Source organism: Hemitrygon akajei, chromosome 5 (assembly GCF_048418815.1).
Source record: "Hemitrygon akajei chromosome 5, sHemAka1.3, whole genome shotgun sequence".
NCBI classification, from domain to species: Eukaryota; Metazoa; Chordata; class Chondrichthyes; order Myliobatiformes; family Dasyatidae; genus Hemitrygon; species Hemitrygon akajei.
In genome coordinates, this window is record NC_133128.1 from 147,674,896 (window position 1) to 147,700,780 (window position 25,885).

Genomic DNA, 25,885 nt, shown 5'->3' on the forward strand with positions numbered 1-25,885 from the left:
TTCCATCAGCAGCTGGGCTACAAAAAATGAATTGAGCGGACAATCTTATGCTAAAATATGTAGTGAGAAACTTCCTCTTGGAACACTTTTCAAAACCACTGTTTGTTTATTAACAGAACCCTTCACAGCTGTTGCAGTTGCTTGAGCTCTTGGTGTTTAACTGAAACTATTAAATACTGCAGTACTATGCTGAAGAGAATGCAGGGTTTCAACCTAAAATGGCAGGAATTGCTACAGATGCTGCCCAGCTCCGTGAGTTCCTTCAGCACACAGTGTTACATGGTGAATCATAGCTGATTATGATCTCACAGACACCTGACTGGCAATTTGAGTGTGACTATCACGGTGGTTGAGCTTAATCGCATCCTCAGAGAATCCCTCACTTCCCAACAGTTAACTGAGAATAGACCAAATGACATAGCAACAGAATTAGGCTATTTGGCCCATCGAGTCCACTACACTATTTCACCATCTAAAGTGAGAGTAGTAAGGACTATTTCTAAGAGAGAGTACTGCTCTTTTTTGAGTTGCAGAGGGGATATTTCTTGCACACCTTGAAGGGCAGACCGAGCTTTAACATCTCACCTGAAATACAGCAGCTTCCTTAGAGCTGTTGTGAACCAGATTATGAACTCAACTCTCTGTTGTAGTGCAAAGTCACAGTAAATTTATTATCAAAATATGTACATGTCACCATTTACCACTTTGAGATCAATTTTCTTACAGACATTTAGAGGAAAAATAAACAAATACAATAGAATTTATGAAAATCATGCATAAACAAATACTGTCAAACATCTGGTTAAATATAGACAGGATACATGCCAATTCATCTCCACCTTTGATTTGGCCAACAACAGTGGTGTCATCAGCGAACTTAAATACACTATTAGAGCTGTACTTAGCCTTACAATCACAGGTATAAAATGGGGAGAACAGGGTTGTGGTGCACCTGATGGGAATTCTGGAGGACTAGTTGTCATTTTCATTCCTGTTTTGCTCAACATTTGACCTCAGACCTGTTGACACTGAGAGACAATAGGCAGGCTCAAGATATTTCCAAGGAGATTAGGTTCACCTGGCACTATTAGAATTAAAGGACCAGCAGGTGAATGTCTGAATGTCACTCTCAGCTACAAACTGATAGGTCATGAACAGCCAAAGAGTTCATGATTTTAAAATTAATTAATTTCTGTCATAGAGAAAAGAAAAACCTGGGGGAGGGGGTGGAATCTACTTACTTAACAAAAGTAATCATCTTTAAAGCATAGAGTAAGATTTTTTTAATTTCAGAACCAAATAACATCATTTGTAACAGAACATCGCCTTGTGCAATGTAAATAAATTACTTTAATAGATCACTACCAAATTAAGTATATCCTACAGGGAATAAATCCTAGGGTATCCCAGGTAATAGTGATAACAGATTTTTTTTAATGAAGGTAAAATAAAACAAAATTATAAACTCCCTTGTGGTTTAACAACCATCATAAAAGGAATTAGTTTCTGTAACCTGATTAGAATAGTGAAACAAGCACTTACCATCAAAGCTGTTATAATGAAGTAAATGTGCACAAGATGTTCATCTGCTGATCTCTTCTGGTGAAGTAAGTTGAGTCAAGCTACTTCTCTCTATTTGAAAAATATTATTTACAGTTTTTTTCCACTTTACTCAGTTCAGGAGGCATGTACTAGGATATGTGTGATAATCCATCCACTCATTGGTGGATATTTTGGGAATGTATGCAGTACTTCTTGCTTCAGTCAGAATTAATTTTTCATTGTTTTTTTGGTTGCTTTGAAATTTTGCACCTTAGACTACTTTTGTCTATTGAAGAACATTCCAGATTGGGCAACTGGTGCACAACAAACAGTACATTTGGAAATTGCTGAATCTATACCTGCTAAAAGTGAAGGTATCATTTTTATTATTCTGTGTTGTGGTAATCAACAATCTAAATCTTCTCCCACTCATGGTTTTAATTATTTTGTTCTTGACTTTGTATTATAAACTTCTGTTGCTGGAGAGAGATTCTGTTCAACTGGCAGGACCTTGTTTTAAAACATGCATTTTGATGCGATTTGTGATTGTCCTTTGGGTAAGGCTGAAAGAGTGTAAACTTTGTATATTTTTATTACTTTCCTATGGAGTCTGGAGGATCGGGATGCTTTTTTGGGACAGTGAGTTGGAATTAGTGAGTCGTCCCTCTTTTATCTCTTCCTCACATCCTTCTCCACCCATCTTCCCACGCTTTGGAAATCCTCACAAAATTACATCCCTGCAAACACATGGGTCTGTACCTTCTGTTCTTCCTGTTCCCTGGATGATGCATATGGATGGACAAAGCCAGAAGAGCTGAGGAGTCTTGAAGATATGGCCCAGTAGTTAAAGTGACTCAACTCTCACACTGCCAGCTGCTTCAGCTGTACACAGCTTTATATTATCATTTCTATTGATATACAGTGGAAAAGCTTATTTTTGTTGGCATGCCATCCAAACACATGAACCCATCCATAACTGCACTGAAGTACTTCAATAAAATAGAATAAAACTGATGTTGCTGTTATAGGGAAAGTGCAGTGCAGGCAGATGGACAAAGTGCAAGGCCCGTGACAAGGTAGATTGGGAAATCAAGACTTCATCTTTTAGCATATGAGGAATCTGATAATAACAGGATAGAAGCTTTCAAGGTTATGTATCTTCTGCCCAACAATAAAGGTGAGAAGAGAAAATGTCCAGGGTGGGAGAGATCTTCCATTATATTGGAATGTTGGACAGCCCTCCTCAGTCTCCAAATTATCCAAAGTCCAGTCTTGATCAGCTGAAATTTCTTCCAAATAAATACTGGGAAGACCAAAACCAACATCTTTAGTTCCTGCAGCAACCACCAACTCCATCCTACTACTTACCCACTCTCTGAGGCTGAGTCATACTGCTCACAACTTTGACGTCACATTTAATCCCATGTTTAACTCCCAATTACATATCCACTCCAAAGCTAAAACCAATTATTTTGCCCTGCATCTGACTCAATTTATTGTATCTGCTAACAAAATATTTATCTGTGCCATTCTGCTACCTCCTGAGGTCCTGATATGACGATTAAAGTACACCAGGTCAACCTTCCCCAATTTACCCTACCGGAACTTACTGTCATTCCAAAACTTGCACCAGATTCCATTCATTCATCATTCCTGCAGGATAACTACTGCTTTGATCTCAGTATTCTTATCCTTGTTTTCAAATAATTTCTTGACTTCATCTCTGCCATCACTGACTTTTGTTCATCTGCCTGTTAGGAGACAAATTTCAAGTTTGTATAACGTATACCCACTTTGATAATAAGTGTACTTTGAACTTTGAAATTTGAACAGCTCTCCAACATAACTGCAATCCTTGAATTCAGACTTATTAACATTCCTGATTTTAATCATGCCAGCACCATTAGTTGGCCTTTTGGCAGTCTTTAACTCTTGAGTTCTCTTAATGAACCTAATTATCCCTCTTCCTCTATGGCTTTTTTTAGAAGTCATCTCTTCAACCAAGCTTTTATTCACATGACAAGATATTTTCTTAGGAGAATGGGTTAAGTTTTATTTGATAACGGGCTATGTAAACATCTTGTGACATTTTACTATTTAAAATGCATTATATAGATACAAGTTGTTGTTCAAACTAACAATTCCAAAATCACAGAGCAGTGCCTTTAACAACAAACTCTGAGATGCAGAAAACCAGCACGAAGGAACTTAATTTATTCTGGAGTGAATTATTAGTGTATTTAATGAAAACATGAGGAATTCTTCATGGCTAATGCCAATCTTAAGATCCACACATTTAAGTTTATGTAAGCCATGAAAACATTTCTCTTTGCTTTAGTATGTAGTTTACCTGGTCACGCCATGGTGATGCTGTTAACAATCCGGAGACCAGAGGTCAACCTCTGATAGTTTCTTTTCCTGCAAAATCATGAGTAATCACAAAGATCTTACAAACTGTTGGACTAGATTATTGCAGGATACCATCTGGTTCATTACTACTGTACTTCTATCTGTCAACTTTAACCGGCCCAAATGTGGCCCAAGAGACACCAACAGACTTGTCTCTGAAATGGCCGGCATGCCACTTATTTTTATTATATTTATTTAGATATACAGCATGGAATAGGCTTTCCAGTCCAACAAGTCATGCCACCAAGCAGCCCACCATTTATCCCTGGCATAATCACACAACAGTATTCAATGAGCAAATAGCTCACTAACCAGTATGTCTTTGGACTGTGGGAGGAAACCAGAGCATGCTGGAAGAAAGTACAAACATTCCCACAGAGGACACTGGAACTGAACTTCAAACTCCGACACCTCGAGCTGTAATAGAGTTGTGGTAACCGCTACACCGCTGTGGCAGCCATGCTTTAAGGGCTATTAAGGATGGCCATTAAATACTGGAATTTCCTGTCACCCAGTTCCCTAAAAATAAATAAATATATATTAATTCTTACACCTGTTCAAAAACACCTGCATTGAAGTAAAACACAAACAGAAATTTTCACCTTAAAGCATACTTACTGCTAAACAGAAGGAGACACTTTAGCTAGCAGAATCCATGTCACCTTCCAGCAGAACAGTGACATCAATCCTATTACCACTTCCTTTCCTCTTTCTTTCCAAGTGACTGTCCGATTTACACAGCATTTCTGTAAGGAAATTGCTGGAGTATCTAATCTGGCTTGGAGTGCCCATGCAGGTCAGGTAGTCAGAAGGAAACAGAACAGTCTGCTAATAGGATTCTGACCCTAATGGCAGCCAAGCTTGTGCTTGCAGGCCCCATGGTTTGGACAACACCAATTCTCATTTGCTGTGCGTTGTGCAAATGTGCATTCATGCAATGAGTATAGCGTTTTAGGTGTGCTGTTCTTACACACCGGGAATATACAGAATAGAACAACTGTGTTATGTGTCTCTGCACGACACTGGGTTGCCACCACCACTGCTCAATGATGCAGCTAATGCCATGTGCGGAGTACCAATGATGGAGTAAAGGGATAGGTAAATAGGGGTATAGATCAGAAGGGATTAAAAGACAATGATTAGCTAATGATCAATTACCTTATAACTACCTTATGTTGGTTGCTGTACAGCCAAAAAGGGAACCTTACCCAGCAGCAAGTGATGTACCAGACATTGTTCCCTAATAGCGTTAGACATAGATCGAGAGTAGGGGCAGGTGTCAACATAAGGAACTGAGATTGTATCCATGCTGGCCTTGGCAGAAATAATTATAACTAACCAATAATGATTTTACATCTAATTGTATCTTAGCATGTGATCGAAACTATTCTAAAACTGTATTAACTCGCGTAATTATGATCTTTCTTGTAATGATTGCTGTTATAAATTGTGTGGAATTGTGCTTCAGGGGCAGGGCAGTGTCAGGACTGTCTCTTTGGGAGATCAGTCTGTGACTTCCCCCATAGCATGCTGTGAATAAAAAGTGAAGTTTGATGGAGTAGTGCTTGTTTTATGGTTTTATTGAATTTGTGGTTCCTTGCGTTATTGCATCGGGTTGATCCGCCTTTGACACCAAGCCTTTAGCATCAAGAAGAATTAAGAGCCTCAGCTACAGTATTTCAATTACTCGATGGTTTTCAGCAGGGTGACTTGAAGAATCCTGTTTGGAATGGCTTACAAGTTAACCATATAACCATATAACAATCACAGCACAGAAACAGGCCATTCCGGCCCTCCTAGTCCGTGCCGAACTCTTAATCTCACCTAGTCCCACCTACCCGCACTCAGCCCATAACCCTCCACTCCTTTCCTGTCCATATACCTATCCAATTTTACCTTAAATGACACAACTGAACTGGCCTCTACTACTTCTACAGGAAGCTCATTCCACACAGCTATCACTCTCTGAGTAAAGAAATACCCCCTCGTGTTTCCCTTAAACTTTTGCCCCCTAACTCTCAAATCATGTCCTCTCGTTTGAATCTCCCCTACTCTCAATGGAAACAGCCTATTCACGTCAACTCTATCTATCCCTCTCAACATTTTAAATACCTCGATCATGTTAGTTAGTTTTTTTTCTGTCCTTGCACCAGTTTTGTGATCCGCTTCATAGAAACATCACAGAAACAAGCCTTTACCTCACTGAGTCACGGCAATCATCAATAATCCATTTCTTACTTTAATCCCACCTATTCCATTTCATCGCTTCCCCGCTACCAGTAACTTTAAGACCTGATAAAAGTTTATAATAATAGTAAGAGGCAGGGTTGCAGTTGAGAGCTGGTATCCTTTTCCAAAGGTCAACATTTCTAATATTAGAGGAAATGCATTTAGGATGAGAGGGGGAAAGTTAAAAGGAGATGGGTAGGGCAAGCTTTTTTACACAGAGATTAATCGGTGATGGAATGCCGTGCCAAGCTTGGTGGTGGAGGCACGTATGATAGAGGCTTTTAAGAGGCTCTTCTGTAGGCAAATGGATATACAGAGGATGGAGGGATATGGCTGAAAGGAACAGGTGTCATTATTTCAACTCTTTATTTAACCTCCTTAGAACACTTAGGCATGACCTTCGCTTTTGACAAATAGTCTGTCTGAATGATTATATAAAGTCATAGAGTCACACAAACGTTCAGAACAGAAACAAGCCCTTCATCCCTCCTAGCCCACTGCCTACTCCCATCGCCCTGCACCTGGACCATAATCCTCCATACCCCAGCCATTCATTTACTTATCCAGACTTCTCTGACAGCTCATTCCACACTCTCACAACTCTCTGAGTGAAGAAGTGTTCCCTGATGTTCACCTTAAACTTCTCACCTTTCACCCTTAACTCATGATCTCTAGTTATAGTCCCACCCAACCTCACTGGAAAAAGCTTGCTTGAATTTATTCTATCTATACCCTTCATAATTTTGTATACCTCTGTAGAATCTCCCCTCAATCTTCTGCATTCCAAAGAAAGAAGTCCTAATCTATTCAACCTTTCCTTTTAACTCAAGTCCTCCAGTTCTGGCAATACCCTTGTAAATTTTCACTGTATTCTTTCAACCTTATTTACATCTTTCCTGTGGGTACATAGGTGACCAAAACTGCAAACAATGTTCCAAATTAGGCCTCACCAACGTCATATTCAACTTCAACATAACATCCCATCTCCTGTACACAATACTGTGATTTATGAAGGCCGATGTGCCAAAAGATTTCTTCACGACCCTATCTACCTGTGCCGCCACTTTCAATGACTTATAAACTTGTATTCCCAGATCCCTCTGTTTTACCACACTCTGTGTAAAACCTAACCTGGTTTGTCCTACCAAAGTGCAACACCCCACACTTCTCTGTATTAAATTTCATCTGACATTTATCAGTCTACTTTTCCAGCTGGTCCAGATCTCACAGCAGCCCATGACAGTTTTCTGTTATGACACCCCCCCCCCCCCCCAATCCTGCTGTCATCCACAAATTTGCTGATTCAGTTAACCACTTTATCATCCAGATCATTGATATAGATGTCAAACAACAACAGACACAGCACTAATCCCTGTGGCACTCCAGTAGTCAAAGGCCTCCAGTCAGAGAGGCAACCATCTTCTACCACTCTCTGGTTTCTCCCACAAAGCCAACGCCTAATCCATTTTATGGCCTCATCTTAAAAGTCAAGCGACTGAATCTTCTTATCTAATCTCCCATGTGGGACCTTGTCAAATGCCTTGCTAAGGTTCATATAGACAACATCCACTGCCTTCCCTTCATCACTTTTCCTGGTAACTTACTCGAAAAACTCTATTAGACATGACGTACCACACACAAAGCCATGCTGACTGTCCCCAATCGGTCCATGTATATCTAAATACATATATATCCAGTCTTTTAGAACACCTTCCAATAACTTTCCCACTACTGATGTCAGGCTCACCAGCGAATAATTTCCTGGTTTATTTTGACAGCCTTTCTTAAAAAGCATTAGCTGTGCTCCGGTACCTCACCTGTTGCTAAGAATGATTTAAATATCTGTGGCCGGGCTCTGCAATTTCTGCACTTACCTCCCAAGGGGGGAAGCACCTTGTCAAGCCCTGGGGATTTATCCACCTTAATTTCCCTCAGGAGAGCAAACACATCTTCCTCTGTAATCTGTTTAGGGTCTATGAATTTTCTGCTGCTTTGCCTCGCTTCTAGAGTCTCCATGCCCATCTCCCGAATAAATACATCTACAAAAATCGATTTAAAATCTCCCCCTCTCTTTTGGTAATCTATCCACACATAGATCACCATCTGATCTTCCAGCGGGCCAACTTTGTCCCTTGCAATTGCTTTAATTTTAAAATATCTATAGAATCCCTTAGGATTCTCCTTCACCTTGTCTGCTAAGTGTTCTCTTGCATCTCTTAGATTCCATAAAGACCTCATTTGTTCGTGCCTTACTATACCTACAATGCACTTCACTGTTTTTCTTAACCAGGTCCTCAATCTCTTTTGAAAACGAAGATTCACTAAACCTGTTATCTTTACCTTTAATTCTGACAGTCGCATACAAGCGTTGTATGTTCATAATTTCACATTTGAAGGCCTCCCCCTCACCAAGTATACCCTTGCCAGAAAACAGCCTGTCCCAATTCACGTTTGCCAGATCCTTTCTGATACCATCAAAATTGGCCTTTCTCCTACTTAGAATCTAAATTTCCATATTTACTTTGAAATTAATGGCATTTTGATCGCTAGATGCGAAGTGGTCCCCTACACAAACTTGCCCTCTCTCATTTCCAAATAGGAGATCACGTACCACACACTCTCTCATTGAGACTTCTATGTACTGATTGAAATGACTTTCCTGAACACATTTGACAAACTCTATTCCATCTGGTCCTTTCAAGGATAGGGATCCCATTCAATACGTGAAAAGTTAAAATCACCTGCTATCATAACCTTATGTTTCTTGATACAGTCTGCAATCTCTTTACAAATTTGTTTCTCTAAATCCCACAGACTGTTGGGTGGTCTATAAAGTAACCCCATTAATGTAGTCTTACCTTACTTTTTCCTCAGTTCCACCCATAAAGCTCACAAGATGAATTCTCCAGTCTGTCCTGACTGAGCACTGCTGTGACATTTCCCCGGACTATTAAGTCCATTCTTCCCCCTTTTTATCCCTCCCATTCTGTAGCATCTAAAGCACGGAATACTGAGCTGCCAGTCCTGCCCTACATGCAATCAGGTCTTTCTGATGGTTACATTATCATAATTCCAGTGCTGATCCATGCCCTGAGGTCACTTGCTTTTCCTACAATTCTTCTTGCATTGAAATATACAGAGCTCAGAATAATTGATGCATCATGCTCAACCTTCTGATTCCTGACTTTGTCTGAGGTTTTAAGAACATCTGTCCCCATAACCTCTCCACTATTTGTTCTGACATTCTGTCCCATCCTCCTGCAACTCTAATTTAACCCCCAACCCCCACCACAAAGCAGCAGTATCAAACTTCCCACTAGGATTTTAGTTCCCCTCCATATCAGTTGCAAACCATTTCTTTTGTACAGGTCCCACCTTTCCTGGAAGAGAACCCAATGGTCCAAAAATCTAATGGCCTCCCTCCTACACCAAATCATTAGCTACACGTTAAACTGTATGATCTTCCTATTCCTGGTCTTGCTAGTGTGCGGCACAGGTAGCAATCCTGAGATAACAATCCTGGAGGTTCTCTGTTTTAACTTAGCACCTAACTCTCTGAACTCACCTAGCATAATCTCATCACTTTTCCTACCCATGTCATTGGTACCTACATGGACCATATCCTCTGGCTGCTCACCCTCCCACTTAAGAATGCTGAGGATTCGATCTGAGATATTCCAGACCCTCCCACCCAGGAGGTAGCATACCATCCAGGAATCTCATTCTCATCCAGAGAACCGCCTTTCTGTTCCCCTAACTAATGAATCCACTTGCCTCTTCTCTCCACTTCCCTTCTCAGTCACAGAGCCAGACTGCTATGACTTTCCTCTGCTAGGTCATCACTCCCCGACAGTATCCAGAGGGATTTCATGTTCTAGATGGTCTTGGAATTTTGGATCAATATAATTATTCCAGTCACCAAGGTTAAACTGTTTCTTCCACTTGTTAACTCTTTCTCCTTCAAAATATTAAACAGGTATGCAATTAGTTTAACACAACATTACGGGCTGAAGAGTTGTGTTCCTGTGCTAAGCTGTTCCGTGTATCTAGGTAGCTTCCCTCACATTCCACCACTCGCCTTATCACTGAGCGGAATCCACAACAGCTAATTAACAGAGCGATCCACATATTGAGAGGAAACCAAAGCATCTGGAGAAAACCCATACAGTTACCAGGATGTGCAAAACTCTACAGAGACAACAGCAAAGACCAGGAAACAAAGCAAGGTTACCGGAGCTGTGGAGCAGCAGCTCCACCAGTCTTGCCACCATAGCAACATGACAGGTGGGCCAGAAAGAAGAGGTAGCGTGTGGGGACCGCAGTTTCAGAAGAGTTGCTCTTGCTTCCACCTAAGTGTATAGATTGCCATTGTCTTAGGAGTCCAACATAAAAGGGAGAATGAGGAGGGAGCACACAACACATGGAAATATACCAGGGAATGATCATTTGCAGAATATAGAGCAGAATAAGAGAATAATTCTTCTAGCTGCAGTTCAGCAAGGAGACATGTTGAAGGAAATTACACTTCATTAAAGGAGTCCTGTTAAAATTATGGTATGTACTGCTGTAACCATGAGCAGGATCAGAATCATGTTAGCAGCAGCTGTAATGGTCAGCTGGAAAGCTGGTGGGGCAGTGGCCAATTGAATTTAATCCAGGTAAGTGTGAGATGGTGCACCTGGAAAGGTCAAATTCTATTTCAGCATATAGAGTAAATGACCGGAACCTAGAAGCACTGATGTCAGCCTCTCCCCACTTCCACATTTACCTGCACATGTGTGGCTGCTGAAAATTGCTCTCCAATTGGCACACGAGTTAATGGAGGGTTTTTTTCTCTCACCAAGTTCATGTCATTGTTTTCTGTTGATCCACTGACAGCAGAATTTATGCCTTGGATTTCGCAAAAATAAAGTCACAGATGGTTTTAGTTCATTAATTCCAGTGACTCACAAAAATTATTATCAACACCTAGGAACACTGTGTATTGCTGGTATTTAAATTACATGTGGATAACATTTTCTCATATATCTCTTATGAAAGGTGGCTTGAATAAACTAAAGCTGGCTGCCTGGCAGGCCTGATATTTTAAATATATTTCTTGGCATTGTGAGAACCTTGGGTGACTTTAAATAGCTGATTTTATGAAGATGTTTTCTTGAGTATCCTGCAGTCTTCATATTGAAGCAACTACCACAATGATCTAATGCTTTGCTTCAAAGATAACAATTAAAAAAGAAACATTAAGGATGGCCAAAATGAACTGACAGATAACTAAGACATTTTACAGTTACTTTGCCATAGTACCGGTAATTATCGGGAGAGAGGGCTAACAAAGCAAATGCCTGATTAGGAAGAAAGACAAAAGCTCTAAATTATAAAGACAGCAAGTGGGATGTAATTGGAAAATTAAACATACTTTTGAGAATATAAGCCTTGTTTTGGCTGGATTGCACCCACATGCATTGAAAGAAAGCAAAAACAAACCAATTAACTGGAAAAGGGAAAAATATCAGAGGTCTGACTTGCAGCTTTTTTTTTGGAAGAGCATAAAAGTGGAGGAGTAATAGACCAGCCAAGAATAATGATGATGAGATGTTTATCCATGGACTCCAGTACTACCTAGAACCTGAAAAAGTGCCTGCTCGGACAGAATATATTTCAAAGCAAAGGTCATGCCCAAGTATTCTAAGGATGTAAGAGCGGAGATGTGTAATGATGTAAATGAAATAGATCTGAATTTTCTAAAAACCTTTAATATCTGACAATGCTAACTTCAAACCAGATGAATTATTTGACAATACCAGAATAGAATGCATTAAGGGGAGGTACCCAGTTTGGTAAATTGCAGAAATTGATTTTCTACAGGGATAGGTATTATTGACATTTTTGTTTACACTGTAAGTCGAATTTTGAAACTTATAGTCAACATAAGTAAACAGAAAGAGAGAATATGATAGTAACAATGAGCCAATAATGAATGTGAAGAATGTGTACTCTACGTATGTTTTGCAATTTTTAAAAATTTATTCATTTATTGGACATGGGCATCGCCAGTTCAGCCAGCATTTATTGCCCACCCCTAGTTGCCCTTGAGACGATGGTGATGAGCTGCCTTCTTGAACCACTGCAGTCCCTGAGGTGTAGGTAGGGAGGAAGTTCTATCATTTTGACCCAGCAACAATAAAGGAACGGTGATATGTTTCCAAGTCAGGATGGTGAGTGACTTGAAGGGGGATTTCCAAGTGGTGGTGTTCCCAGGTATCTGCCCTTCTCATCCTTCTAGATGGTAGTGGCCATGGGTCTGGAAGGTGCTGCCTTAGGAACTTTGGTGTGTTGTTACAGTGCATCTTGTAGATAGCACACACTGCTGCAACTGGTCATCAGTGATAGGGGATTGGATGCTTGTGGAAGGGATACAAATCAGGTGGGCTGCCTTGTGTTGGATGGTCTCAAGCTTCTTGAGTGTTGGTGGAGCTGCACTCATCCAGGCGAGTGGCAAGTATTCCATTACACTCCTGAATTGAGCCTTATAGATGGTGAACAGGTGAGTTACACGCTGAAGGATTTCTAGCCTTTGACCTGCTCTGGTAGCCACGGTATTTATATGGCTAGACTAGTTCAGTTTCCTGTCAATGGTAATCCCCAGGATGTTGATAGTAAGGGATTCAGTGATGGTGATGCTACTAAATGTCAAGGGGCGATGGTTAGAGTCTCTCTTGTTGGAGATGGGCATTGACTGGTACTTGCCTGGCTCAAATGTTATTTGCCACTTGTCAGCCCAAGCCTGGATATTGTCCAGGTCCTGTTGCATTTGGGTATGAACTGCTTCACTGTCTGAGGAGTCATGAATAGTGCAGAGCATTGTACAGTCATCTGTGAACGTCCCCACTTCTGACCTTATACAGAAGGAAGGTCATTGATGAAGCAACTGAAGATGGTTGGTCCTGAGGAACTCCTGCAGTGATGTCCTGAGGATGAGATGATTGATCTCCAATATTCCATTGTGTCAAGTATGATTCCAACCAGTGGAGGGTTTTCCCCCTAATTCCCATTGACTCCATTTTAGCTGGAGCATTTGAAGCCATACTCAGTCAAATGCTCCTTTGATGTCAAGGGCTATCACTCTTACCTCACCTCTGGTATTTAGCTCTTTGGTCCATTTTGGACATAGAAAATGGAATAACATGCTATTTTCGTGAATCATTTCTAAAGTAAAGTTACCAATGTGACCCAGTAATATCTCCAGCAAAGCACTGAACTGTAGCACATAGATTAAGAAGGTTTTTGAAAACAAGCACTGGTGTTCATTCCTAAAGGGGGAGATTTGGAAGGCAGAGAGCCTGTGCTGCTGGTTAAAATACCTTTGGAATTGCTATTTTAGAGGACATGTTGAAAGGTGATAAAGAAGGCACAAAATGATTCTGAATGATGATTCCGGAAGCAAAGTACTAGTCAGCCCAGCAATTCTTCTCTGGAAAACAGAAATTCAATGGATATCTAAATAAGGTAGCCAAATAGTTAGAAACAGTAGATGCAGAGAAAATGTATCCTTCCCATTGGGAGTCTAAAACTAAATGTTGTAAGTACAAGGTAGTCCATAATTAATCCGATCTGTAATTCAGGAGATTCAGGAAAAGGACACACTACAATTGTTTGATGTAAGGAGGGTTGATAATTTAGTTATGAACTCATTGGAGAGAAAGCATTTGATGCGCATGCTAATAGTTATGAAGTTAGGAATTCTATTCTAAACAGAAAAGTTGATGTAGGCCTAATGGACTGTTCCTATATTATAGGAAATGTGAGCCACCATAATAAAACAAGAAATTGAAATTGCAGTATCAGAAGATTCCATAACAAACATTTAATTCTAAATCCCAGAAACCAGAATACATGATAGACATTTTAGAACTACTACATCTGTTTTGGGAATAAGTCAATCTGGTACAATTCCAAATAGTTTAAGCGACCCACACAAAATGCTAGAGGAACGCGGCAGGCCGGCCAGCATCTACAGAAAAGAGTACAGTCAACGCTTCGGGCTGAGACCCTTCATCAGGACTGAGTTCCTCCGGCATTTTGGGTGTGTTGCTTAGATTTTCAGCATCTGCAGATTTTCTCATGTTTCCAAATAGTTTAGGTTACTTCTCTCATTACGTGGTAGGAAAACAAGATTAATTATTCTGTCTGGGATTAGTTTCAGATGTCTACGATGCAATATCCTTCTAAACAATGGAAAATGTTCTGATTTGAATTACTGAAAGTAATCGCATTTATTCATTTGACTACACTATTATCAGATTTACTTCATCCTCAATGCCAATATTACTCAAAATATTACTGAACTGAATATTCTGATTAAATTTTATTAAATATCTTTAGTCTCCTGATGATCCAAAGCAGTGGTTAGTCCTTTCATTTCAAAAACATTGTAAAATCTGAATTAGTGATCAGATGACATGAACAAAATTTATAAAATTCCAGGAACAAGGGTATTTTTTGGGGATCCATTGTATTAGTGACAATGTAGCAAAAACTTCCTTGCATCTGATTAATTTTGATTCCTTGCAGCAAAGATCCATGATGAAACCAGTATGTGGCTCAAAAAAACTTTTCAAATAGACTTTGCTTGGAGAGGTTCGATCTTTAATCCTACATTTTACAAAATGTTTAATTTCTACTTAAAGATAATGGAACTTCTGGTGTCACCTTCTAGCACAAAGGGTGAAGGCTTATAATAGTTGGATGAGGCAGTCAAATTTTAAGGCTGTATATTTTTGAAACTCTTTGAATTTGTAACATATATGTATGGGCTACGTAACTATAAAAGGCAGAGGTAGTCTATTCTAACATATACAACTTTAAATAAAACTGAGCCCTATTTCATGCAGATGTTATTGTTTGTCCAGTGAGCTGAAAAGTTACTGCTGTTGATATGGTACTGCAGTCTTAAGTTGTATCAATATATATAAAACAAAAAAATATAAAGAGTGACTTTCTTTACTGCTCTATTATGCATATACAGAAAAGGCTCAACATTTGAACCCAGCACCTGTGTATTTTCATAAATGTTTTTAAGCAGACCATGGATAAGAAGCTTTCTGAGAATTTGACAGAGTTTGACATTCAAAGCAAACTCAACTATAATCAATCCGTAAAGCAAGAATTGCACTCCCCAACAATCCTGCAAATTCAATTTCTCTTTACTCATTCTGATGCCTCTGTCTCCAAAGTTTGCATTCCTCTTTTTGTTTCTCCATTTGGAGGGTGTGATGCAACAGCTGAATGACTATGAATTGATGTTTGTCCCCTGTTTTCCTTTCTCCATGACTACATGTTGCACACCAGTCATATACAACTTCCAAAAATTGGACTTCTAAAGCCCATAAAAACATACTTGATGTAAGACAAACAATTTAAGTTCCAGCTTAACAAACACTTTTTGAAATAAGAGAATTCTTAACTTCTATTAAAAATTCATTCCTTTTTTAGGATGTGGATATCTTTGACAAGAGCGGCATTTCTTGTCATTAGTGCTATAGTCAGGATATTATCTGGCTTCATAATCCTTGCTACCTTCCGTGCCTTCAGCCATTTCTTGGTAATATGTTGAGTTAATTGAACTGATTGAAGACTCTCTTCTGTGATAGTGGAGGTCTCAGCAAGAAAGCGAGGTGAAGCATCCACTTGGCATTTATGGTTAAGCAACGTGGCTGATATGTTGACCTGGTCTCTTCTGGTCAGTGCTAGATCCCATCATCTTTGAGGATGAAGGTGTTCTCTCTTCCTCCTTGCTTTAATTACTGAACCCCATTCAGATGACATGGTACGGCCACAGAGTAAGATCTAATCCATTCAGCTGTGTCTGTTAAGTGCTGTTTTTGACGTTCAGCATACCTGCAGTTCTGTGTTGCAGCTTCGGAGTTAAGCATCTCATTTGTCCCATTAGATTTACATCGCTATCATGAATCCTAATTCTGGAAATAATGACCCAACTGCCTTTTTCAGCCCAGTGATCTGCATGATTACAATCCAACCAATTTAATTTTTCATGGCTCACTTTAGCCATCCATGGACAAGTGTGGTTATGACTCAAACTTGGAACCGTTTTTGCCTCTCTTGTTTGCCCAGATAATAGATTCTATGAGATAAACACATGCAAATGGAGTTAGTTTAAATGGATATCTTGGTCAGTGTGGATGAGCTGGCTGACAAATCTGTGTCCGTGTTGTAATACTCCATGACTCCTTGATTCTATTCTTCAATTCATTGATCAATACCAATTTCAGCCCACACTGCCCAACACTGCCACTGATCCTAGCAATATCTACTTAAAACCAAGCAAGAACACTTGAATATGCCCTGACAGAGTGGAAATACTTTGGCCACAAGTGAGTACATAAAATCATGCACTGTCCAAAGTTTGAAACTTCTGAGATAATTGATTTTTTATTGCATAAGTTCAAAGTAAAAATGTGCCACAATTTCTCCTGTTCTTAATTATTGCACTAAAATGAAACATCAATTGGAACGTGGCTGGCTCCAAATGTTGATGGTTTGTGGAGGGACTAAAAAGGCATCCCTCTCTGCTTCAGCTGTCAGCTCATCATCATTCACTGGCAACTACGATTCTTTTGGAGATGTTTCTTTTCTTTTGTTGAAATACCTTCTGATCAATGTTTATGCTTTTATATTGGGGATGATGATCACTTAGCACATTTTGGAACCAGATGTCATCCTAAACTCTCATGTTGGATGTCCTATAGGAAAGAATACATAATATATCTCTATTTCTCTGTCCCAACCATGCATTAGTTGTGACTCATCAGGTTACAAGCTGACTTCTAAGTCAGCAGATTGTGGTGAAACTTGTCCAGTAAAGACCTAAGAACAATGACTTGAGTTGACATTCTGGTGCAATGCTCAATAAGTGTTGCTCAGTCAGAGGCAAGATGTCATTTTTTGTATGAGATGTTAGATTAATCTCTCAGGTGGACATGGCACATCCCGTATCACTATTCCAATAGGTCAATAGGTACATTTAATGTCAGAGAAATGTATACAATATACATCCTGAAATTCTTTTTCTTCGCAAACATTCACGAAAACAGAGAAGTGCCCCAAAGAATGAATGACAGTTAAACGTTAGAACCCCAAAGACCCCCCCGCTCCCCGCTCCCATGCACAATCAGCAGCAAGGCAATGGCCCCCCCATCCCTCCCTCCAGCAAAAAAGCATCAGCACCCCCCACCGAGCACTCAAACATGCAGCAAAGCATCAATAAAGACAGAGACTTGCAGTACCCCAAAGACTACTCGTTCACCCAGTAATTCGACACACCACAGGCTCTCTCTCTCTACCTAATAAGGGAAAAAGAGGTGTCCCTGTTTCACAGCAAAAGGGGAGACATAACAAAAAACGAAATACTGTCTGTTAGAAGTCTGTTGCATCGCTTTTTCCAAGCTCTGCACCCAGGGAGTCGGCCCCAGAAAGATGCAGCTCTTTGGACACATAACCCACGGCAGTTAACCCGCTGCACCCGATGTTCTGTGTTCTCCCGCAATGCTTCAGTCAGGAGCACCGGCCTAAAACCAACACATCTCCAGAACAATGAAAGTCTGGATCCCTGAAGGCACAGTAGTCTTCCAGGCTGCATCCTTGGGATACCAAAAACAGCCGGTTGTTGAGGTCCTGAGAGCTGGTCCCATTCCCACAATGAAACTGAAGTCAGAGTGTAACTCCAGAGCAGGGTCTTCAAAAGAATGTCGAAAAGGAAAAAAGGAGATTTCAAAGATAGAATGGATATTAAAAGCAGATGTGTGGTCCTTAATGCGCGGACCAAATTATCACTTTCAGCCATTATCAGCAAAGTCTGATCTTCGGGTCATTATCATGTATTGTCAATGGGACGAATAACAAAGTCAGTTCCTGTATTTCCTGTATTACAACAGTGGAAAGTGACCATACATGAAAATCTGTTCCTATATCTACTTTATTACAACAAGGAAGTGAGCATACGTGAAAAAGAACTTCAATGTCTGTGTCATACTTCAAAGTACTCTGAATTTGTGTTTTTAAGATCATCTAAATTCATGCCTTTCCGATATAAAAGCAGAAAATGTTGGAAATAACTTTACAGGTCAAGCAGCACCTGTGAGGAGAAAGAAGTATCTGCAACTTCTGTTTTTATTTCAGATTTCCGGCATCAGCAGTTTTTGACATTCCTCACTGCTGCCAGCACAATCCAGGTTCAAGCTAGAGCAAAAGACATGCAAGGAGACCCATAGCACGAAGACACAGCTGCATCTCCATCTTCTTATCAGGGAGCATTTCCAGGAAGCAGTCATCCAAAGGACAGATACAGGGAAGGAACTGCAGAGAAGCTCCAAGTACTGTCAGCTCAAGGGCAAGAGAAAATTAATCACCTCTATGGAAACAACTATATGGCCAGCTTCTCAGCAAGGATGCATTTTTATACACAATCTGCTGGAGGAAATCAGAGGGTCTATCGGTATCTGTGGGTGTAAAAGAATAACTGATATTCTGGGTCAAAATCCTGCATCCAAACTTTTGATTCAGGGTTTCATCTGGAAACATTTACAATTCTGTTCCTTCCACAGACGCTGCTCCACCTGCTCAGTTTCTTCAGCAGATTGCTTGCTGAGCCAGATTCCAGCGTCTACAGTCTCTTGTGCCTGGATACATTCTTGTACATTCTAATCCCTCATTTCCTGCCAGAAATGTTATTGTTAGCAAGATGACTACATTTAAACCTGCAATTCCAAACTGAAGTCTGTGCAGCCTTCCCGTCTAGAAGAAGAAGAAAGCCCTTAACTCCGAGTGGAGTCATCGGGACGCTGTGGTGACGGTGCTTTTTTTAGCAGGCTTTACGAGGCCTAGTTGCTAGCTGGACACTCAACCCAGCACGGATGGAAAGCATGCGAGGGAGCCTGCTGGATTCGAACTCGAGAGCCTTCGCCCCGAAGTCCGGCACTGATGCCACTATGCCACTAACCTTCCTGTCTGCTGCCAGTGAAAGGTCTGTGTGTGGTGAGTTGGAGATAGAAGGAGAGGAAGTGTGTGCGTCTGTATGTGCATGCATGCATGTGTGTGTCAGAAATTGATGGTGATGGAATCCAATGAGATCCTCTCCCCCAAAACCTGCCCTGCATTACATTGGAGGAAATCCATGGACTGGACCTCTAAAGTTTGAAGTTCAAAGTAATTTATCATCAAAGTACATACATATATGTCACCATATACAGCCCTGAGATTCATTTTCTTGCAGGCATACTCAGTAAATCTAATCCTCTTGTTCACATTTGCATAATTGCTGCAACTTCCCTTGCTAATCCTGATGTCCAAAGAGAATCACAGAGTCGTGCAGCGTAGAAATAGAACCCTTCAGACCACAATGTCCATGACAGCCAGCACTTGTCTATGCTTAAACCATTGACATACATTTATCCATAGCCTTCTATGCGGAACCTTCTTGGTTAAGAAAGAAATGAGAGAATAGCAGAGGAAAGTTTACCCTATTGTATTACTTACCTTCTAGAATAGCATCATCATGGAGTAATATAGTCATAGAAAAATACTGCACTGGAACAGATTCTTCTGCACATCTACTCTGTGCCAAACCATTTAAACTGCCTACTCCCATCGACCTGCACTGGGACCCTAGCCCTCCATCCCCTAATTATCCAAACTTCTCTTAAACCTTGAAATCGAGTTCACGTGTACCACTTGTACTGGCGGCTCCTTCCACACTCTCACCACCCTCTGAGTGAAGAAGTTTCCTCTCACATTTCTCTTAAACTTTTCACCTTTCACACTGAACTCATGACCTCTGGTTGTAGTTCCACCCAACCTCAGTGGAAAAAGCCTGCTTGCATTTACAATAATTTTCTATACCTCTATCAAATCTCCTCTCAAACTCCTCCGTTCCAAGGAATAAAGTCCTAACCTATTCAATCTATTCGGTCATATCATCATGCCATTTCTATTTTCTGAATGTTAGTAGGAAGAGCGTTAAATGAAGGAAAGTAAATGCTTTTCTATCTATTTCTTACAAGAACTGAGATGTGTCAGATCCCCTCTCCATACCCCACATTTCACTTTATTGCTCACAAGATAGGGATCTTTGCCACCTGAAATTAAGAGGAATGAAATAATACGATTAACCTCTTGTGCTAATAGGTTCAATGGATAAATCACAATAAGTAGAGCAGTCATGCACTTAGTGCTATGGCGGTCTGCTGACTTCGCCTTATTCAGCATGGCTAACTCAGTTCAATAACCATTAAATCTTCTTTGCTGGGTAACACTAAGCACTCCAATTGAAGTGGCAGTTGCAGACTAATGAAGTCAGGCTTTAATGCTCATTCTCTGCCTGTAAAACATGCAATGTAAGGTCCATTTTATACTCCCATGGATTTATCGTTGTTCTGCTCCTGGAATAAGTCATGCAATATTCTCCTGACTTTGTATAAGGTTAGACTAAATCAAATAAACTGGCTCCCATTTTGATCATAAAGCAAGCATGTGCCTCAGCTGAAATGCTCCATCTCTATTAGAATTCCACACCCAATATATCTCACTCAGTGCGATGACATCACTGCCGAGTCACATTCCCCTGTACTATCGACCCCTAATGCTGTATGTAATGCAAAGCATATCAAACATCTTTTATAGAAGCTTGTGATAGTCAATCATAGTTATCATCTATGGTGTAAACTGTACTTCAAATTGTACACCAACATTGTATGGTCATACACTTTGGTAGATGGAATAAAGGTGTAGAATATTTTCTAAATGGGGAGAAAATTCAAAAGTCAGAGCTGCAGTGGAACTTGACAGTCCTTGTTCAGGAATCCCTAAAAGTTAACTTGCAAGTTGAGTTGGTGGTAAGGAAGGCAAATGTAATGTTAGCATTCATTTCAAGAGGACTAGAATATAGGTGCAAGGATGTAACGTTGAAGGTTTATAAGGCAATGGTCAGACCACACTTGGAGTATTGGGAGCAGTTTTGGGCCCTTTTTCTAAGAATGGATGTGCTGGATTCAGAGAGGATCGAGATGATGTTCACATGAATAATTCTGGGAATGAATGGGTTATACTTATCAGGACTGTTTGATGACTATGCCTGTACTCACTGGAGTTTAAAAGATTGAGGGGGGAATCTCATTGAAACTGTAGGGTATTGAAAGGCATAGATAGGCTATAGGTGGAGAGGAAGTTTCCGATAGTGGGGGAGCATAGGACCAGAAGGCGCACTCTCAGAATAGAGGGAGGTCCACTTAAAACAGATGAGGAGGAATTGCTATGGACAGCAGGTAGTGAATCTGTGGAATTCATTGCCACAGACAGCTGTGGAGGCTAAGTCATTGGGTATATTTAAAGCAGAGGTTGATAGGTTCTTGATTAGTCACGGTGTCTAAGGTTATGGGGAGAGGGCAGGAGAACGCGGTTGAGAGGGATTCAAGTCAGACACGATGGTATGATGGAGCAGACATAATGGGCCGAATAGCTAAAAATCTGCTCCAATGTCTTATGGTCTTATTTTTGTCTGGAAGGTGCTTGATCATGTAACAAAGGAGTTTTGCATCAATGAAGATGTCCAGCCCTCAAGTAGATGTGAAACATCCCAGAGTATTTTTTTTCTAAAGTGTAAGCGAGTTACCTGTGATGTCCTGGTCAATATTTATCCCTAACTCAACAGTACTAATAAGATCAGATTAACTAGCAATATGTCTACTGTCACACACTACCTTTCTCCAATAATATGGCTTGTGGAGTAGTGTCACTCTCTCTTCTCATGAGTGATATTCATGGAGAATTACTGCATGAAGCCGGAGAAATAACTCCAAAGTATTTGATTTCCTCCAAAACCTTCTTCAAAAGCAGTGTGTTCTCCAGCAGGACATTAAGTAGAATACTAAATTCTCAGAAATAATTTGACTATTTCCAATCATCTGGCTGCTCTTATGCAAGATTATTGGGTAAAATGTCAGCCTGACAAGACTGTGTCAGCAGGTGATTAATTTTCTACCAGCCCTTTTCCTATACTCTCTTGGCTGCAGCTCATAAGACTCATTTAAAATCCCTTTCCAAGGGAGCCTCTTGCACTAAATGCAGGTAAAGCTGGTTCAGCAGCTGAACATCAGATTAACAAGTCAGTTATTTAAATCCTGAGATATCCAAGAAAAAGACCTCAAATCAGAGGTACTTAAGACTGGTTATCCAGACACCTGCACCTTGAGGAGAGACCAGGAATCAGAGAAAATGTTCAGAGCAACGAAAGAGGAAAAGGAAAGGAAAAATGCAGGTCACTGGAGATGTTAGTGATTGGGAGGAATTAACTATACAGAGAGGTTGACACTGGCAGGTCAGCTTAGAGATTTGGGACAGTGAAGAAACCAAAGTAGCTCAAGGTTGGAGATCCTATGGACACCAGTAAGATCAACTCTGCAGAAGCACCTGTGGGAGGGCAGAGATCAGCAGAGAGAAATCAAGGAAAGGGAGATGTCAAAACAATGGGACATAGCAATGAGATAAGAAGCAAATCAACACATACAAACAAACTGGAGGAACTCAGCAGGTCAGGCAGCATCCATGGAAACGAGCAGTCATCATTTCGAGCTGAGACCCTTCGTCAGGACTGAAGAGGGAGGGGGCAGGGGCCCTATAAAGAAGGTTGGGGGAGGGTGGGAAGGAGAAGGCTGGTAGGTGCCAGGTGAAAAATCAATCAGAGGAAAGATCAAGGGGTGGGGGAGTGGAAGCAGGGAGGGGATAGGCAGTGTGGTAAACTATGTATACCTGTCTGGACATGCCCCTCTGCTGACTACTCCTGCGGCTCCTCCCACAGACCCCTGTATAAAGGCGATTGGGCACTGCTCCTCCCTCAGTCTCCGAGATGTCGTGCTCCCTTTTGCTGCTAATAAAAGCCTATCGTTCACTTCCTGTCCCCGAGAGTTATTGATGGTGCATCAGGCAGGAAAGGTGAAGAAGGAATGTAAGGGGAAAGCACTATGTGTAGTAGAAGAAGACAGAATCATGAGAGAGGTGATAGGCAGCTGGAGGAGGAGGCAGAGTGAAAGTGGAATGGGAGAAGGAAGGGGGAGGGAATTACCGGAAGTTGGAGAGTTCGATGTTTATACCAAGGGACTGGAGACTACCCAGACGGTATATGAGGTGTTGCTCCTCCAACCTGAGTTTGGCCTCATCATGGCAGCAGAGGAGGCCATGTATGGACGTGGGAATGTGAAGCAGAGTTGAAGTGAGGGGCAACCGGGAGATCCTGTCTGTTGTGGCGGACAGAGTGGAGGTGTTCGACAAAGATAAGAGGCGCCATAGGGAAGATAAAAGGACAGTAAAGAAGGTAAGACAATGGCAAAAGCTAGAGGTGGGCAGAAATTTGGTGGGAAGAAAGACCGAAGAAGGATGAGGAGAAGGTAAGAAAATGGGGAGAAAGGAAAGACTGAGGGAGAGCAGTGAATGTTTGGGGAAAGAGAGGAGTATGCAAGAGAAAATTGGGATTGACACGTAAGCAATGGTGCAATTACTTCAAAGAAAACATTAAGTGGAAACGGATGAGTGAGTGAGAAAAGCTTGGTGTAATAACAAGGAAAGAAGAATTTGGAGGAGAGACCAAGTAACAATGAAAAAGACAGATGTAAAGATTAGGGAAAGTGAGGGGAGAAAACATGAGGGGACAGAAGGTTTAGTAGAATCTGAGGGAATAAGGGAAAAGAAGTGGGCAGGGGAAATGAAAATGAAAGAGATTAGGTTTAGTAATTGGTATGATGGGCAATGGATGATTCATGGAGGTGGATCACTTCAGTGGGATTCGTGATCATACAGGGTTGGTCACTGAATAGTGTGGAGGAGATAGAGATGAGTTTTAGGGTGAGTGAGAGGTTTGATGATTACAGGAGGGCTCAGTGATCAGTGGTCATGTGTTCAGGGATCAGAAAGTGAACATTTAAGAACAATGAGGAATGTCAATGATCATGTTGGGAGAGATTAGTAATGGGGGTTGGAAGTCAGAATTGCACAGGGTTGAAGACTGATGTAAGGCAGGACTCAATAATCAGTATGAGGAGGTGGGATTCATCATTGTGAGGGTTTGGGTGATCACATCAATAATTATTGATCAAACTCGGTGATTATTGATTGAGCAAACACAAAGGTCTCGGCCCGAAACGTCAACAGTGCTTCTCCTTATAGATACTGCCTGGCCTGCTGTGTTCCACCAGCATTTTGTGTGGATTATTGATGGAGGATCATTTTGAGGATGATCATAGATCACAGATCATAATGAGGAGAGTGGTGATCAGTAAGTAGATATCAATGATTAAAGTTAGCTCTGATTACTGGGGTAGGGAAGACGCTGATAGCAGAGGTTGACAGTGATGCACAGTCAATTTGTGAGGGAAGTTCCTGTTCCTCTTTGCCCTTCAGCTCTGCTGTTAGGGGTTTTACTGATCCAAACGTTGCATACACTTACTTCCGGAGATCCCCAGGTCCACCAAAATGGGTTAAAAATACAGGTCAGGATAAAATTGCAATATGTGGGGGACATCACGTGATGACGTAGGATCGAGACGCAGGGACCCAGCTCTCCCGTAAAAAGTTAATAAATTAATGTTTAAATGAAGAAAAGTTAGTCAATACTTTCTAAAAGTTACTTATAAACGACTCCGGACTGTGTCAAGCTATGCCTCAAGGAAGGAAGATGAAGAAAACTAATACCGGGAAGAATACGCAAGTTGGAACAAGAACAAGGCCCACGTCTACCGAGGAACCGCGGTCTCAGGTACATTATATCACCGGCGATACGGAACAGGAGACTGTGGCAACATTGGCCACAGGAAAAGACCATCGTGAACTGCGCAAACGCGAAGGATGGAGCATGCGCAAACGGGAGCAACAAGAGCTACAAAGCCCAGCTACCACTGCAACTGAAAGTGATAGCGAATCGGAGGGAGAGTCAAATCTCTCGGAAGGATCAGATGAAGAAAGAGGTAAAAGTCCTTCTAGAAATATAGAAAAGACTTTGAGGCAAATAATGCGTAAATTAGACACATTAAAAGTAATTAAAAATAATCAAAAAATACTCGAAAAAAAAATGACCAATATGGAGATTATGCTTGATAAAATGACAAAGAGACAGGAAAAAATGGAAAAAAGAATTACGGACTTGGAAACTACAACGGAAGACATGGTTGAAAGAATGGACAAAATGGAAAAGGAAAATACTGCTTGGACATCAGAAAGAAAACAATTTATGGAAAAAATTGATAAGCTTGAAAATCTCAGTAGATGAAATAATATTAAAATTGTTGGACTTAAAGAAGATATAGAAGGAGAAGATCCAATAAATTTTTTTCAAAAATGGATTCCTGAAAAATTGGAAATGGAAAGAGAAACTCCAATTGAGATTGAAAGGGTGCATAGATCTTTAAGGTCAAGACCTCGAGCTGATCAAAACCCACGATCAATTTTGATAAAATGCTTACGATACCAAGACAAAGAAAAGATCCTGAAGGCTGCTGCCCAAAGTGCCAAAAATAGAAACGGGCCACTGATGATAGCAGGGAAACCAATTCTTTTTTATCCTGATATAAGTTACAACCTGTTGAAGAGAAAGAAGGAATTTAACCCAGCGAAAAAAGCCTTATGGGAAAAGGGTTATAAATTTACA

At 40.7% G+C, this 25,885-nt stretch overlaps 2 protein-coding genes across 4 annotated transcripts in view; one reads left to right on the forward strand and one right to left on the reverse strand.

The window, feature by feature from the left end:
• LOC140728286 (collagen alpha-3(VI) chain-like) overlaps positions 1 to 1,634 on the reverse strand; it is a 64,025-nt gene extending 62,391 nt beyond the window's left edge. For all 3 annotated transcript variants that reach the window (XM_073046789.1, XM_073046788.1, XM_073046787.1), the window contains exon 1: positions 1,543 to 1,634. The gene's annotated coding sequence lies outside the window, so the exon portion shown is untranslated. The remainder of the gene's footprint in view (positions 1 to 1,542) is intronic.
• Positions 1,635 to 1,828: 194 nt separating this feature from the next.
• Positions 1,829 to 25,885, forward strand: part of LOC140728289 (melanophilin-like) — a 265,392-nt gene continuing 241,335 nt past the window's right edge. Inside the window, exon 1 of the mRNA XM_073046792.1 lies at positions 1,829 to 1,916. The gene's annotated coding sequence lies outside the window, so the exon portion shown is untranslated. The remainder of the gene's footprint in view (positions 1,917 to 25,885) is intronic.